General features: G+C 40.4%; 1 protein-coding gene across 13 annotated transcripts in view; it reads left to right on the top strand.

Annotated features, from left to right (window-relative positions):
* CAST (calpastatin) overlaps positions 1 to 18,561 on the top strand; it is a 108,284-nt gene that overhangs the window by 38,835 nt on the left and 50,888 nt on the right. For 8 of the 13 annotated variants that reach the window (XM_060635331.3, XM_060635330.3, XM_060635329.3 and 5 more), the window contains exon 1: positions 1,193 to 1,322. The exons of the other annotated variants lie outside the window; for them this stretch is intronic. The gene's annotated coding sequence lies outside the window, so the exon portion shown is untranslated. Of the gene's footprint in view, positions 1 to 1,192; positions 1,323 to 18,561 lie in introns of those variants that run through there. 13 annotated transcript variants of the gene reach the window in all.

The raw sequence follows: 18,561 nt of genomic DNA, 5'->3' as shown, positions 1-18,561 counted from the left end.
TTGGGGGCACCTTGGGTGGCTCATTCGGTTAAGTGACTGACTCTTGATTTTGACTCAGGTCATGATCTCACGATTTGTGAGTCTTAGCCCCATGTCAGTTTTAGTGATGACAGTGTAGAGCCTGCCTGCTCAGGATTCTCTCTCTCCCTCCCTCTCTGCTCCTCCCCCACTTGTTCTCTCTCTTTCTCTCAAAAAAAAAAAAATAGAGTTGGAAGGGTGCTTACTTCACCAGCTTTAGTTAACAGAAGTAAGTGAAAAATGAAAATCAATAAGGTGGCTGTGAGGGACACCTTGCAGAGGAAGTCAGGAACCTCACCTGCTCTGGCTTCTTGGTGTGGGTATAAAGCTGTGCAGATGACCTCTCTGCCTTTTTCATGCCAGCTGGCAGTCACTCTGCCTTGGCTGGATGCACCGTTGAGTCACTGCTCAGCTGTCAGTATCTAGGCCTGAGGTTTCTGTTCTCCAACCACTGACCACGCTCTCCTCCTCCAGTCACACTCCAAGTTTAGTGTCCAGAGTCTTTATTGTGACTGATTTGTGACTTTGAGAAAAGTTGGCTTTCCATATTTCTTTTAAAATTTCATAACTCTTCTATTAACACCATCATTCGTTCTGTATTTATTACTTGCCATTCTTTTATAATAAAGAGCATTTCCTTTCCATTCATTCATTCATTCCATTCATAGTAATACGGACCCATGACTTATTTTATTCATTCGCTTAAAATCCATTTTTCTTATTACTTATTTTGATATTTTTAAGTATAATAATGGACGATAATTTAGTAGAATTCTGATTCTGTTACACTGCTTTTTAAAATATCCATTATACTATTTGAAATGTATTACGAATCCCTGGTGATGCTCATCATTGCTTTCTAGTTTAAAAAGAGATATTTGGAGCGTGTATTTGCGAGAGCACCCCACTTCGCTCGCTCGCTTATTTTGGTGGAGTCACAGGGTGACGCCTGGGAGCGGTAGATCTCTGCCATCAGCAGGAACTGTGCACCCCGCGCGTGGCCTGCATCACCCTCGGCGTTATTAACGCAGCCGGCTTCCCGGATGCCTACACAAAACGGGTGGGCGGGGCGGGAGCCTTCCTCTGCTGAGCTGCCCGGAGCTCCGGGGCGGTGCCACCGGGGGAGGTGGGCGGGGAGCAGCGTGCGTCGCGTCCCGGGTCCGCCCCGCCTCGCCCCGCCTCACCCCGTGCCTGCCTGTGGGCCGAGGCTCACAGGAGAAACCGCGGGGGCCGAGCCCATCCTGGAATGCAAACGTCCTGAAAACCCAGCTGAAGTCTCTGGGCCCGGGGGGGTCGGACGCAGAGTGAGTACTGATTTCGGCCGCTGGCCTCCAAGGCCGCGCGTCTGCTTCCCAGGCGAGCGCCCGGCCCTGCGCGACCCCACACTCGCACCCTGCCGCTGGCTCCCCTGGTGTGGACCCGCGCTCTTACCGCCTTTTGACCCTAAAGATGCGTTTCTTTCCACATGGGCTTTAAGTTAAATTGTGTTATTTGGCCACCCCTCCCTCCCTGTAGGTAACACCGTTGCTGTCTCTTCAGCCGGGAATGTGTCTGGTGACCGGACGCGCGGTTGGGTTACAAAACCAGGGATTTGTGTGACCCGGGGGAAAAAAAATGCAAAGAAGAAAAGCAGCAGCTATGTTAATTTAGTTTGGCATTTTTATTTCTATGGTTAGGTCCCCCCTCCCCCCTCAGCCCTGCCCTCACTTACTGTGCTGACCTCCGTTTTAGAGAATGAGCTCACTCTGTATAACCTTTCCATGTACCTGATACATTCTGGGTGTGGTGTGGCATGTGTTGTAACATGTTTTAGTTCTCTATTTCCTTGAACACAACCTGAGACTGTGGTCAGATAACATCAGTGAGGGGTACTTTGTGTCTGTCTTTCAAGAATGCAAGGTGTTTTCACAGAGATTTAACAATCTCTTATGTACTGTTAGGGTCCTAGTGTTCCTCAGTTAGAAATGGGGAGAGGCTAATTCTTTATTCCTATTTTACAGCTTGAGAAAACGAGGCAGAAGGTTTAGGAAACTTGCTTAAGGGGCAAGACCTTGGGTTCTCTGACTAGTCTTCTAGGAGCCCACCTATACAGCAGAAGAACCAGAATGCTCCATCAGCAGCTCTGGAAAGTTTCTGCTGAGATGTTTTGTGGAGCAAACGCCTCTGCATTGCAGGGAAGGTCAATAAGGAGTGGCATCGGCTGTCCAAAGGGGGAAACTATTTTCTAGTAAATAAATATCAAGTGCCTCTTCCTGATGTTTGTGGGCACTGACCTCAACTTTTCCACACTGAGTTTTTAGTATTTAAAAGGATGATTGTTACTGGGAATGTGGTGGGGAGGGAGTGATAATTGGGGTTCCGGGAGACAGTATAGAATTAAAACGAAGTAGTGACATTTAGCAAAATCATGCTGAAGTCGGAAAGGCTGCATCTGCTGACTGATGGAGCAAAGGGTAAGCGGCCAATAGCAATGAGGGTGGAGTGGGAATCCGTGTGTAGCAAAGACCCTTGATGTCTATTATAAACAAGTGAATTTTGCAAACTACACTGGCAGTGTTTATGAAGCAGCACATCTAAGTATAAATGTTAGCTGTGGTTCAGTTCACATGCTTTAAAAAAAGATTCCTAGTGCACAAGAAGAGTTGATTATAGTATGAGTGGTTAATTTAGTTCCTTGATTGTTCTCTGAATTGGCCAAAGAAAGGTTCCTGTTGATCTTTTCTATTTGATAAAATCAATCTTATTTTTCAATTCAATAAATATTTATTGAGCACTTACTATGTAGAAGTGACCGTGGTAGATGCTATGGGGGTCCAGATAGGTGGATCCTGTCTTTAAGTGGCTCACAATACAGGAACGAGCTAGCATTCTAAGAAGAAAAAAAATATACCTAAATGAGACAGTGTAACCAATTGAGACTTTACTGTGTGATAACTTTTCATGCCTGAAACTCAATTTTTGGAAAATATTTTATAGAGACGTGTTAAATATGTCCTGAGAAACTATAAAGCATGGTAGTTAAGAGGTCAGGCTCTTACTTTTTTAATCTGTAAAATGGGCATAATAAATGAGGATCGACCTCATTGCTACATTATCATCACATTATGTGGTGCTCAACTCATGTCTAGAACATAGTAATTTTCACTAACTGTAGCAGTAACTATTACTATTCTGTTCTTATACAGATATACTGATCTGTTCTTGTTCTGAAACCTATTATGGCCGCTTTCTAATAATTTATTATTGCCTAGTGTAGGCAGGAGAGCACTAGTCCAACAACATCACCTTGTGAACAGTAGGATTGTGCATGGCCTCTGTCCAGATCTCCAATGTCCATGTATTTGGACTAGCTCAGAAGTCCGTATGTCCTACGAGATATTGCAAAGTACTGTTAGAAATTGGAAATAATGGGACTGAGCAATTACAGCTTTCCATAAAAATAGGGTGTCTCATTTGTTCTTAACCAGGGGAGGTAGCAACCAATGAAAGGGTATTTTTAAATGTGTGAAAGTGCTTTTGGTGATGCTTTAGCATTCACTGGGAGCAAGACAGTCCTGCTCACTTAAGAATTGTCAGCCCCCCCAAAATAGAATTGTCAGCCCCCCCAAAATAGAATTGTCAGCCCAAATGCGAATAGTACCCTGTTGAGAAACATTGGGTAGCTGACATTTTTAAGTTAAAAGCTATTCACATAGGGGCACCTGGGTGACTCAGTCAGTTAAGCATCCCACTTCGACTCAGGTTATGATCTCACGGTTCCGTGGGTTCAAGCCCTGTGTCGGGCTCAGTGCTGATGGCTCAGAGCCTGGGTTCTGCTTCAGATTCTGTGTCTCCCTCTCTCCGTGCCCCTCCCCCACTCACACACTATCTCTCAAAAATAAAAAGTTAAAAAAAAATTTAAGAAGTTATTCAAATAGAAAACATGCAATGTAGTTGTTGGTGACAACCATTGTACTTTCCCAGTATGCAGATTATTAATTCAATATATCAGAAAAACTATAGGATTTCTCTTATAAGGTCAGACACATTGGTGCAAAAACACATATTCCAGGTTTATATAGTCTCCCAGATGAAAGTATTGCAAGTTATAATGTAAAAGAAGATACAAAGATATATATGTATACAGAAGAGCATAGATTGTGGGTTTTTTATTTAAACTAGACCAACCAATTAGTTCACATTTGGGAAAAAGTAAGTAGTTCCACTAAGTAGTAATGATACCTTAAACATTTATTGCCGATGGATTCCTAAGGAATGAAGAATGTAACTGCCATCTAAGTAATTAGATGAAATCTAATTGCAGATATTTGTTAAAGCACTTTAAAGAGAAGGTTATTGGTCTTCAGACAGAGAATGCAGGGCAATAGGGTAATTTCAGACTAATCCATAGCGGTAGGGGTCTCCCAATCCTTGTCTGGGATGTGCTGCACCCCCTTTGAATTCTCTAAGACAGTGTTTCATGCTGTGTAGTCTGGAGAGCATTTGCATCAAAGTCACCTGGGATGCTTAGTTAAAAATGGAAATTTCCCAGGCTCTATCTCAGATGTACCTAGTCAGAATCAATGAGAAATCTATGGCTTAATGAGCTCTCTAGATAAATTTGTACACCTGTAAAGTTTGATAACCACTATTCTAGGAAGTAAGTTGGACTATACAGAGCCTTTATATAAGTTGTCTTCTTCTGGCCTTAGCAGTACAGTAAAATCTCAGTGAATTTACTAAAAAATCTAGCTATCCATAGGAGCTCCAACTTCTGAATCATACTGAGGCTCTGAACTGAACTGGTTAACATTTGTGATGCACAAGCAAGGGCCTAGACCAATTCCATTTCACTCAAAATTGCCCCAAGAGATGGAGGCCAGCTTAGTATGCGAGTGTACCCTTTGGACTCCATAAACTCTGGATTCTGTAATGGGTTGAGGTTCTCTGCACAAGTGACATAAGTATAAAGACCTAGGTTAGACCTTGGAGCCTCTGGAGTTGCTCTGAACAGAGTTGTTAGTAGAGGGGCAGAGAACTGTTCCCACAGAGAAACCGGGGGCTCAGTCTACTGTGTAGTGTTCCTTTATTATCTATACTAACAGGGTGGGCAGAGAAGGTAGAAAGTCAGACAATTTGTACACGTTTCAGTTATGTGCTTTTTATATGTCCTCATGAAAATAGAAAATTGTCTTTATATCAACATGGTAAATCTTTTTATATAACTCCATTAGTATGGCTAGTCATCATTAGAATCCTGGAATATAAATATTTTCCTGCTAAAATATATACCTTGAATGCTTTGACACATCCATCTTTTCATAATATTGTATTTACAGAGATGTGTCAGAGAACTTGGTCTACAGCAGCAAATTGAAATGAGAAGCCAGAATTTTAATCTTCCAGGATTCTTCTCTTTTTGTATTCACCATCTATTTATCTCTGTCTTTATTTAATTTATGTTAAAATGTATCCATTATGTCTATCAATTTGGAATAGAAAGGGTTTCTTCCTTCAATATTCAGACTAATTTTTTTAGGCATGCACAATGTATTTTAAATGTTTGAAAGACTTCAAATGTTTGAAAGATGGGGAATGCATGCTCTACCTTGTCACAAAGCCCATTACCCTCTCTTCCTGCTGACCTGATAGACTTATTCACAACACCTGGCACATATTTTCCTTTGAATTTTAGACCCCAGTCTACAAAGTAAGACAAATATTATTTTCTGAAAATTCAATTAGTCATTTGAAAATTGTATCCTTGTATTATCTACATGTATACATATATGTGTGTGTGTGCGCACACACACATACTTAACAGCTGAGCTGTATACTGAATGTGTATTTCATTAGGAGTTTCTCTATAGGTCAAAAATATTTGCCTTTAAAATGACAGCAGTATTGGGATTAGTGATGTCTATCGCATACTCTTGCCTTATAGCATAAGAAAGGTGTTAGAGGTATAATCACAAGTATCGAGTGTCCCTGGGTTTTAAAACCATAGATTGGAGAGGACAAATATTCTTGAGGTATGGCAAGGCTGTCTTTTTAGGGAACATCTAGGCTCTTCATTAACCTGAGCTGGCAATATCAGCACCAAAAATCTTCCTTTAAAAACTGGCTGGAAAGTACTTTTGCAAAACAATTCTGTAAAACTATCCTAGTATCTTATGTAGTCTGATTCCTTCCTTTTAACCTAATGAAAGTATGAAGAGACTAAGTTTGTCACCAGGAAGAAAGTGCCAATAGATAATAGATGGTAGAAAACAGTGGTTATTTCATTAACCCACTATCAAGCCATCTTGTTTTAAGCTATCTAAAGCAGTGATTTTCAATGTCAAGAAGGTTCAGAATCACCTGAATCACAGCTTTTCAGTGTACAATCTCTACTCCCTCTTCTTCCTGACCTTTCCCTTTCATAAGTTTCTGGGTGTTCATTGACTCCCTCTGTCGATACTGTCTTTGAGCGACCTTTCCTGGGCCAAGAACCAGTGACCTAAGGTGTTAAAGCTTGGCCAGTTATATTGCCCAGTGGTTTTACATAACATTGATTGTCAACAAACATGCACATTTCTGGTACAAAATGTTTAAATAATTATGACTTCTGGTATATTTTGCATAAAGTTTCAGTGGTTTGAATTACTGATCCTTTTTTCCCTGGCAGTATTATAAAACTAAATTATTTTCCATAGTCTAGTTTACTCTAACCTTGAATTTTAAACAATCGAGTAATTAATCATTGTTTGGGATTTTAGCCAAAAAGTGTCTACATCACTAAGAAACGATGTACCCTCGTGCTCAATATTCATAGATCAAAAAGGAAAGATTACCTTCTTTTGGCCATTCAGTTTGAGCCTTCCCTTTCTCCCAAGAATCTTTTAATGATTGCAGTGATTGGTGCTGAATTATTCTCAAATAATGTTCTTGTGGTGAGACAGGATTCCAAGTCTTAGAAATTAAAATTGTTTCCTTCTCTAGTCCTTCTGACAATCATATTCTTACACCCCTTCAAATATTTCCAAACATTGAATGTGATGAACAGTGATGTACTTATTTGCAACTAAAATATTTGCATAATACCCCAGGTGATTTCCAATTGAACTGGTGGTAAAGCACATCTTCTCTGTGTATATATAACTACATTCTCTACAGTTTTCTATGAGTTGGTGAACTGAAAGTTTGTTTGCCATTCAAAATGGAGAGACAGTCAATAGGAAATAAAAGCTTAACAAAGAACATTCAAGCTAGTGCTGATAATCTGAAAATAATTCTAGAATGCTCTGGGGGAGGGGTTAGGTCCAGTAGCATGTATGTAGTTTGGGGAAGCTTTCTAGGATCTAGATATTTAAAAATAAAGGGGAAGAGAAAGGAACCAACCATTGATTAATTTATTGAATAACTACTTTGCTAAGTGATTTACATAGGGTTTCATTTAATCCTCTTAATTAAGAGTTGCATATTTTGTGGGGCACCTGGCTGTCTCATTCGGAAGACCACATGACTCTTGATTTCAGGGTTATGAGTTCAGGCCCCACATTGACTGCAGAGATTACTAAAAAACAGTTTAAATAACAGAGAGGAATGTGTATCTAAATACAAAGAAGCACTAGAAATCAATATTGTGTTCTTTATTGTTATGCTCCATTTCTTAACATAGTTGAAATTCTCTGATGGATGAGGTTTCCTGTTTGTGTGAAAGAGTATTGTACACTGGAATTAGCAAATAATGGTTCTGTTGACAGAGTTTCTTGAGACTTTCTAATGGGCAGTAGAGAAGAGATAAATTAGCCATCTTTGAAAATGGTGAGAATTAAATTACAGGATTAAGTAGTACATAACTGAGAAGTCCCTTATGTAAGAAATATAGAACTTTTTACTTAGATAAGCTGCAGTGTTCATATTTTTACATCAGTTTCAAATGAAGCTTACTTTAAAATCTATTCTTCTATTCTGTTGATTTTTTTATGAACTTTTTTTTTAATTCAAGTTAGTTAATGTACAGTGTAGTCTTGTCTCCAGGAGTAGAACCCAGTGATTCATCTTTTACATATGACATCCAGTGCTCATCCCAAAAAGTGCCTTCCTTAACTCCCATCACCCACTTAACCTAATGCCCCCACCCCTCTCCAGCAACCCTTGTTGTCTAAATTTAAAAGTCTCTAATGGTTTGCCCCCTCTCTGTTTTTATCTTATTTTTCTATCCCTTCCCCTATGTTAATCTGTTGAGTTTCTCAAATTCCACATATGAGTGAAATCATATGATATTTGTCTTCCTCTGACTTACTTTGCTTAGCATAATACTCTCTAGTTCCATCCACGTTGTTGCAAATAGCAAGATTTCATTCTTTATCATTTCTGAGTTAATATCCCATTGTATATATATACACCACATCTTCTTTATCCATTCGTCAGTTGATGGACATTTGGGCTCTTTCCATAATTTGGCTACTGTTGAAAGTGCTGCTGTAAACATTGGGGTACATGTGCCCTCTTTGAATCAGCATTTTTGTATACTTTGGATAAATTTCTAGTAGTGCAATTGCTGGGTCATAGGGTAGTTCTATTTTTAACTTTTTGAGGAACCTCCACACTGTTTTCCAGTGCGGCTGCACCAGTTTGCATTCCCACCAACAGTACAAGAGGGTTCCCCTTTCTCCACATCCTTGCCAACATCTCTTGTTTCCTGAGTTGTTCATTTTAGCCACTCTGACAGGTATGAGGTGGTGTCTCATTGTTGTTTTGATTTGTATTTCCCTGATAATGAGTGATGTTGAGCATTTTTTCATGTGTCTGTTAATGTCTTCTTGGGAAAAGTGTTTATTCATGGCTTCTGTCCATTGATTTTTTTTTTTTTCTTCCTTAGGGGAAAGTGGGATGAAATGCAGTGAAATGCAGTTGTTATTTTTCCCATTTTACAGACAAGGAAACTGAGGTGAAGAGCAATTAAGGAATTTGCTCATTTCACACAACTGGTAGCAGAGCTAGAATTCATACTCAGGTGTCTGGCTACAGAGCCATTATCCTAACCACTAAACAACACTACCTCTTTAATATTTGAAAAGTTTAAAGTTGCTGTCAGACATTTGTGAAATTGTTTTGCTTGTATGGTTTCCAGAATGACATTTGATTTCATTTCACATTTTCATTTTGATTATTTGAAAATCAGCTTGGACAAGGGAACCTTGTTATAATCCCTACTATTTAAGCCTTTTAATAAATGTTTATTTATTTTTGAGAGCGTGAGCGTGAGTGCACCTGAGTGGGGAATGGCAGAGAGAGGTGGACAGACGATCGGGGCGGACTCTTCACTGACAGCAGAGAGCCAGAAGCAGGGTTTGAACTCAAAAACCATGAGATCATGACCTGAGCCGAAGTGCACACTTAACTGACTGAGCCTCTCAGATGCTCCTGTTATTTAAGCCTTCTAATTAAGAACGTGCTTCACTGGGAAGCTGGATGGTCATGTGACAGGCCTGTATTTCAGTTCCCCCATGAGTGGTGTGGTTTGGTCTCAGTATTTCTTCACAAACTTCCTCTCGTTTTCTGTTAGAGTCTATCATCCTTATAGATACTGAGTTTTGTACTTGGTTTTGTAACACAGGGACTCACAAAAGTTCTCAAGTTCTCTTACTCTCTATTAGGTCCATGCCTAAGGAATGAATTTGAAAGCCCGATGGAAGCCAGGCTAAAAGGCCCTGAGACAGCTGTTCAGCAGAGCTCAGAATTGTTTTTTGTACAAATCATATCCTCACTAACCATATATGCATTAATGAGCTCATAATCTTTTATGATTTGTACAAATCTGTGTTCCTGCTACCGAGATTCCTCTTCCTTGACTGATTGGAACTTAGATCTAAACAGGCTATACATTTGAATCCAAAGAAAATACAATAATGTAAAATAATATTACTCTTTTTATCCTAAGGCAAATAACATTTGTGTGTAACTTCTCCAAGCAGTGGTCACCACAGAATTGCTCTACCATTGTGAGAGTGAAGAAAGAGAAACTTTTGAGGCTGCTGGTGTTCATAAAATTTTTAAAAATCACTGATTTGAATTCCTTACTATGTGCCAGGCACTGAGCCAAGCACTTTATAAACATGCCATCATTTAATCCTCACTGTTTTTGTACCCATTTAAACAAATTAAAAGTTGAGCAGCTTGCTTGAATTTACACAGCTGGAATTAGACCCCAGGTCTATGGGACTCCAGGGGCTAACCACCAGTATTTCCTATTTGCACATCTGTCATTGGGTATATTACTCAATAAGTTTCACATCACTGTAGCTAGAATATCAGAGTTGGTGAACTATAGAACATTCAAGCCTGACATTTTACTGATGAGGAAACTGTGTTCCAGGGAGGCTAAGGCTCAGGGTCACACGGCTTGTCAAGGTCAGTCAGTCTGAACCCAAATTCAGGAAAAAATGCTGCCTTTTCTACTCTATGATGACTAAACTAGGCTGTGTGGCATGCCCATTTCCTTTGCCCACAAAATAATTATCACTCCAGAAAAAAAGAAAACAAAAAACAAGGGAAAGTTGGAGTTTGCAAAACAGTGAAAGTTGCTTTAGACCAGGAGTTCAACTTCATACCTTTTGTGGATTATTTTTGAGTGTTTGGGGTGATCCAATGTCAATGCTTATAATCAGATGCTTCCAGGGTGTGGCCAAAACTTCTATAAACTCTGGTGTGGATTTAGCTCACAGATCAGCTGTGGCTATTGTCCTGGCTGCCAGGCAACGTTTGGCTGTTTATTTTGAGATCTACCCTCATGTTGCATCAGAGGCCAAAACTTCATGAGGCTCTTCACTTCCCAGAGCAAGAAGTGCTCAGGCTTCTATTTTTATCTTAAATCTGTGTGTCCATTTTAATATATTTCGTGAATGTGCTGTGTACTCAGTTGAGATGGAATCATTTCATTTTCCCCAGATAGTGTTCACATTCATTGCCTCATTTCTCAGTACTCTACTTCATCTAGCCTATTACACTCTGGACTGAATAGCTCTTCCCACCTCTGAGTCTTGCTCAAGCTGTTTTGCTCACTTGGAATGACTGTGCTGGCTCAGCCCCCATCTCCATTTTTTTGTTGTTGTTGTTGTTGAAAATTCAAATACAGTATTTTAATTTTTGAAGAAAGAGTCCACTTATTATTGCAAAGTTGATTGGCATTACTATTATATTTGTGCTCAAATCCAAGCCCTGCCACTTAACTGTGTAATCTTAGATAAGTTACCTAACTTCTCTGAGCCTTAGTTTTCTCATTTATAAAATGGGGATAATAATGGTTACTTCCTAGGATTTTATGAAAATATACTGAAATCAGATACACAAGCACCTGTCACAGTTTCTGGCACATTTCCTAACACATGGAAGATTCTGTGGTCCCCACCTGGCTGGTTGATCACACTACAATAAATAATAGTTTCAATCTCTTCTGTGAAGCCTTTCCTAACCGTCTTCCAAACACACATCTCAGAAATAGTCTTCCTCTTCTGATCTCTTGTTACATCATGTTGTACTTAAGATCCTATCGCAATGGATCTTATCTTGTATTGCATAAATGCTGGGGTATAAGTTAGTGTCATAAGGAGATCTGCATGTTCTCGCCCAAAGAGAAGTCTCTACTTCATTCATAGATAATCCATTGTTTGTGTTTCATTGGATTCATGTTTTGTGTCCTGATTAAACACTATTGTTAGGTGACTGTTTTGAAGTCCTCCTTAAAAGCACCATTATTATGCTAAATAATTAAAGACTTTGCAAGAATGTGTGTCATGATGTGACAGCATGGCAAACAATAGGCTAATTTAAACCTCTGAATATTCATTTCCTGAAGTGAATAATGTGTCATTACAGAAAGAAAAATGTAACCTGGGTCCATAAATGGGACTTCTGAAGAATATCAGTGCTTTCCTTAGAAAGCTCCTCTTCAGCTGCCGTTGTTTGTTCCAGGTGTTTTACAGGAAGTGGCTCAGGGTTTTGTGTGTTTATGTGCTTTTTAAAGTCTTACAACTCCTGGTTGAAGACATTGGTGCTAGAAATGACTAGATATTTAAATTTTGTTTTCTCTAACCAGTTTTCTGACTGGTGCTTTGAATAAAATTTCTGATGATTGAGTAAAAACTTAGGTAATATTGCATTTGAGCCATCAGATAATACTCTTGTGTCTGTTCATGCACAAATTCATAATTTAACAAATACTTGTTAGGCAACTATTGTTGCCAGGCTCTGGGGATGTGCAGCAACTGAGACAGGCATGGCCCCTGACCTTGTGGAGTTCAAGTTCAGGTCTGTCTTATAAGTTTTGCGAGGAAAGAACTTGTTTATAAGAAATCCATGATTTTCTTTCTTTCATTATTTGAAATGTGTTATTAAATAATCTTATTGTGGTTCGGTAACAAATGATTTGGTTTTCTCTTGTGCATCTAACAGAACTAGTATTAAAAGTTAAAAATCGGTTACTTATTTAATTTAGAAAATGCTTAATATTTGTTTTGTGTTTTACCCAAATTGCCCTAATATTTGGTATCTAACTTGACCCTCACAATTACTCTGTAGGGTGCATGGTGTTCCAGTTGTGGGAAGCTAGATGCTTAGCAGGTTTAATGTGCTTGTTTGTGGAGTCATGGCCACTGAGAAGCCAATGGACTGAAACTTAATTTTTCTAATTTATTATGTTCTTGATTCAAGCTTAAAAACAAGAGGTATTAAAACTGTGTGTGTTAGAATGAAACTTTAATGGCTAATTAGAAGATGGAAACAAAGATTGGAATCAACAGTTATTTTTTATATCTTGTCTGATACCATATACTTGGCACTATGGTAGACACTGTGGGGAGCAGAAATGATCAATTTATAGCTTCATTGATAAGACGTGACATATACTTAGAAACGAGCTCAGTAACCCTCTAACACAGCATGTGATTGAGTGTCCAAGTGAGAAGTACAAACGGATATAGGGGTTGAGGAGATAGTATGAGCTAAAGCTGATTCAGGCGTTGTACCTTGAGCTAAATCTTCAAGGATAGGGGCCTGAGCAGGGAAAAGTCTTCCTAGGCATCTGGGAATCTCATCTTGCTCTTCCCGGAGGAGGAAAGGAGCATAATGGTGATGATGGTGATAATACTAACTAGCATTTGCCCATTGCTTACCACTTGGCCAAAGCAATGTTATAACTAGTTCATGTACATTAACTCACTTATTACTAACCTGAATGGAGTGAATATTGGTACCGTTGCCATTTCACAGATGAGGACACTGAGGCATAGTAACTTGTTTGAGGTTGCACATGAATTCAATGCCAGCTGAAATTCCACCGGACATTCTTGAGCCCAGAGCCCCCTCTTACACTCTTAGTCACTGAATTATGCTGCCTGCTGAGGTGCCTGTGAGACAGGAAAGACACCGTTCTTGATGGAGGGGAGATGTGGGTAGGAGTCATGGTGAGAGAAATAGTGGAAAAAGTAGGTTAGGCCAAATGGAGAGTCTAAAGTTTAGGCAGAAGACATTAGACTTTATCTAGGACACAGTGGCAAGCCATTGAGAGCTTATGAATTCATCACAATGAGAACATGGTACACTTTTTTTTTTTCTTCCAGATAAACTAGGGAGCCAAAGACAAAGAATTGGGAGCTAGAGAATGGGGTAGAACAGAGGGTGGGAGAACAGGGTATGGAGCTATTAGAAGGGCCATGATGTAATCCAGGTGTGGGAGGTACATGATTAGACTGGGAGTGTGGGTGGAAATAGAAATGACAAGGACTGGAACCAGCACTGGGCCTTAACCCAGGTGATTCAGGGCCAAATGAGTTCCCTGTATTACATCATTTGGCACTTACAGCAACTCCACAGGCAGGTGGTATTACTACCATTTCTAAGGCTGTGGGAATGGGGATTACAGGAGGTTAATGTGGATTAGTAAATGCTGGAACAGGGAGCTGAGCCTTCATCTGTCTCAGTGTCCTCATTTTAAGGTAAAATAAGATAGTTGGGTGATAAAGTAGGGTTGCTGAAAAGGTATAGAGAATTGTTCACATAATAAATGGTAAAGTCAAGGGAGAAATCAGCATTCCAAGGGAGCAACAATGTAAGAGAGAAGGCAGAGGGCTTGTGACTGAAGATGAAAACCCAGAGAAGAGTGGAGCAAGTGGAAGAGGCTTCCAGAAGGAAACATTATAGTGGGGATGAGAGACTGTGGAATTGCTCTGGCACAGCAGCCATGAAGGAGAGGATGGTCAGGGATTCAGACTGGATCTGCAGGTGTGTCAGCAGGTAGAAGAGGCATGTGCATATGTATGGTATGTGTTCTAGTAACTCCACAGCAGAGGCAGGTGGATGTGGGAAGGGGGATTCTTGCCAGGGAGGGGTGGGGACAGGAAGATGGGTCAAGTTCAGGAGCACCTGTTGACTCATCTGCTGGCCTGCTGTCTGCCAGCCGGGCCTGGGGAGAGAGTAAGGCGAGGCCAGATGACCTGAGGGGAACTGGGGAGGCCAGCTAGCAGCACCTGCCAAGAACTATAAGTCTTCAGGCACCCCCAAGCAAGGGAGGGGACTCTGTTTTGTAATAGAGAACTAAGGAGCTGAGGAAGTAATATTTTTCATCAGCCAGATTTAATGGCAGCAGAACGGATGAGCAAATCCTCTAGGACCTCACCCTCCTAAGGGAGCCCTTAACTTGCCCAGTACCAGCCATTCAGCAGGGTCTGGGTGAGCTCACAATGCTTGGCAGTCACTCAGGCGCCACATGATGGTTGAGGTTGGTACTTAGCAGAAACCCTGCAGAATCCAGGAAAAGGTATGGCCAGAAACCTGCCATGATTAAGAGTGGGGTCAGCAGGTGCATGCACCCAACAGACAGCTCTTACAAAGAGACCCCATCTAGTGGAGGAGACCATTCCTGAGGTAGTTATGTGGTTACCTGATTATATAAAGTTCTGGAAGTAGACAAGGAAGATGCCCATCAGGACTGCTCGTGGTGGTTGTAATGCTGGAGGTTATAATGCTGGGGCTGAGAGCTAGTGAGATGCACCTGAAAGGAAGGGCATGTGGGGTTTGGATATTTTAGGAAGAGAAGCATGCCAACCAGTAGCATTTGTGTGAATAAAACAAAGGGAGCGTTGAGTGAGGTGTGCACTGAGGAAGGAAGGGATAGGCTGGCTGCCTGAAGCTGCTTTTCTGCTTTGGGAGATGGGGAGGGATTGGAGCATGGTGGTCTTTGAAGGCAAGAGAACGGATTTCAGTGTGAGGTAGTGGGCAACAGGAGTCACCACTGATTTACTTCGGATGGAAAACTTAGAGGTGAGAATGCCATGTAGGAAGATTAATCTGTCCAGAGTGGGTAAGAGAGCTAAAAATCTGGACTCTGGGAGACCTTTGCAAAATATATGTGAAAAAGGAAAGTTTCTATTTTCCAAGGGTCTTAAAAGCATACCATCTTCCCTTCCTATCTGGAATTGTTTACTGCAGTAAACTTCCAAATTTGTTACTGTAGCAAGTAACAGATTTAAAGAGATTTTGTTGAATAATGCTAAAAAACACCTGCCATATTGATTAAGTACAGAATTATTTTTTTTTTCCAGGTTGCATTTACTCTTAACCAGCATTGGTTTGTTTTAATGCAACTTGATGATACAGCAAGATTATTTGAGGCGGGCCTGAAGCTGATGTAGAACTCAAACATTTGTTTTATCACATAGGGTTCTTTTCCTGCTTCTGTTAGAGCACTTCAGTTGTAACAAAAACCTGCTGTCTGTCTTTCTGGACTCTAGACTCTGAAGGCTGAGATGGTGTCTTCCTCATTGTATGTACTCAGCCCCTAGCTCATTCCTTTTCAAATAGCAATTGTTGAATGGGTAGATGGAGAATGATTATAAAAAGATAGTTTTTCTCTGCTCTTTGTTACTCTGATTTATTCTTTAAGTTTATAAATGACCACTAATACTCTGGATGTAAAGAGATTTGTGTCGGTCATTTGAGATGGAGAGTATTATAATCGCTACACTTTACTCTGACTGACAGCACTGATCCCACAGTGATATTTTGGTATGTATGAGTGATGATTGTGCTTTTTTTTTAAGCTTATTTATTTATTTTGAAAGAGAGAGGGAGGGGGAGAGAGAGAGAGAATCCCAAGCAGGCTCTGCACTGAGCCTAGTGTGGGGCTGGAACCCACGAACTGTGAGATCATGACCTGAGCTGAAACCAAGAATTGAACACTTAACTGACTATGCCCCTGATGGTTGTGCTTTAAAATTGGCTGTCCCTAGATGTTAACAGGACTGTGCTGTGGTAGTCCTGCAGCAGAAAGTCACTGGCTTAAAAGTCAGGTGGCCTAGGTCCCAACCCTGGCACACACAGCTCAAAGGGCCCCTCTAGCCACCACCCCCCCAACAATCCCCACCTTTGCCTGGGTGATGCCCCTTATATTTTAATGACGATGTCACTTCCTTAGCATCACCTGTCCTGACCATCTTCTGAACTAATTCTGGTTGCCAAGTCTATGTTTTTATGGGAACCTGTGATTTTCCTTTATAGCACTTATCACAAGTAATTATTGCAGTGATTATTCTATTAATGTCCTGTCTGATGAGGCTGAAAGTTCCGCAGTGACAGGAACATGTCTAGCAATTGCACCACCGTGTTCCTGTCTCCTGACAGAGTACCTGGCACAAACTTACTCTGGGTAAATACACATGGAGCCAGTGAACTGGGGTATATTTGACAAGGCACTTACCCTCTGTGAGATATCTTTTTCTTCACCTGTTTAAAACCACATATTAAGGTTTATCTTTAAAGTTCTTCAAGTCATAGCTTTATGGATAAACTCTTCAATAACAATCAGTTATTCACATACATGATCAGAAATTTAAATGGTACAGAATTAAAATGAAACTGTATTCAATCCCTCACCAGAGATAACAAATATTAAAAGTTCATTGTTTTCACAAATAGAAGAAAATAAAACAAACCACAGTTCACTAGAGTTGAATGGATTCACAGTGGGGTGGGATTATTTTCCTTATTTTCTGATCCCATGAAGTAGCTGTCCTATTTCACTTTCAAAATGTTTAGTGCCTTTGTGATGGGATAGAACTTTCATGGAGGGATCTGTGCTGAGAACAGGTGTGGCCAAGGCCTTCAGTTAAATTCCTGTGATAACCTGCTCCATGCATATTTATAGTTATCCATGTAGATTTTACTGTTCTGGGGGGGGGGGGGGGCTTTGAAAGTCTTCTTTATAGGATTTGAGGATCACATCCAGCTATTGCTTAATTATCTGCTTAAGGCAGATTGGATATTCCAAGGCTTTGTGATTTCAGGAACGTTTTAATAAACATAGAGGTTTAGAAATAATGTTTACCTAAGGATTTGCAGCTTAAAAAGCACTTTCATGTAGAGTGTTTGGTCTTTGATTTTATATGATTGAGGGAAATCATTGAAGGAATGGGGTGTGGCAAATGGATACAGTAATTCTCACAGATTAAAAAAATCTCAAGGAAAAATGAATATTTATGTATTTGTCCTTTAATTTGATGGGAAAATCTACCTTGGTACATTTTCTAGCTCTCTATCCCAAAGAGAATGTGAGAGACACTACTCCACGCCTGCTACAGTGACCAAGTGTGGTATATTTTGGGGTGAGGGAGTGCCTTATTGGTGCCTAATAGTGCTCAGGAATAAAGTTCATATAGTTTGTTTGAAAAATCAGTATACTAAAACTTTGGGCTTTTATCTGAAAATTGTGGTAATTTACTATTAGCACTAACATACTCTACAGTAAGTGAGGTCTGTGGGGAAGGTGATTTTGTTCACGGTCCATGGGTTATAGTAGGTTCATACAGTCACCTTGAGTGGTACTGTGTGGGGGTGGCGAGAGTGAAGAAACCAACAAGCATGGGCTCCTCCTGCCCTGGGACTTAGCCTCAGAAATGGCTCAGAGCCAGACATCAGAGACAGGCTCTGGGTATTCTTGGCAGGGCAGCAGCTGTTTACTGACAGCCTGTTACTTAAGAAGTAAGTTACTTAAGAAGTGCCAGATGGAATCCCTAAGCTTTAAAACCTAACAGACTTAAATGTTATGGAGGTTTAAATGAGCCTAGGTTGGAATTCCCAAATAAACTAGGGTTGATTTAATATTCACCACGGTAATGCAAGTTAAGTACTATCCTAGTAGTCAGTACCATGCAAGTATCCATATGCACTCCCTGCTACTTGGGTGATTAGATTGCAGGGACTAATTCCACCATCCCCTTGCATCCCTAGGAATGGTGTATCTTGAAACTTCAATTATCATCATCACCTCTTGCCCTGCAGGGAGGAGCCTGGATGAGACATAAAATACAGCAGTATTGCCTTTGCAATACCATTCCCACCTTCTCTTGCTTATGTGACACTGAAAGGACAATTCTGATCTTCCTGAGTCTTTTCTAGTGCTACATCCTGCTCTTTCTGTCTTTTATAATATCTTGGGACTAATGCATTAGTAATTTAATAAGCACCTACAATATGCCAGACATTTAGTCATCTCAAATACCTAAAACCCTGCAAAAGAGCCAACAT

This window comes from Panthera onca, chromosome A1, assembly GCF_046562875.1.
Source record: "Panthera onca isolate mPanOnc1 chromosome A1, mPanOnc1 haplotype 2, whole genome shotgun sequence".
NCBI lineage: Eukaryota > Metazoa > Chordata > Mammalia > Carnivora > Felidae > Panthera > Panthera onca.
The sequence above is the reverse complement of the archived record's forward strand: the minus strand, read 5'-3'. Positions and strand labels throughout refer to the sequence as shown.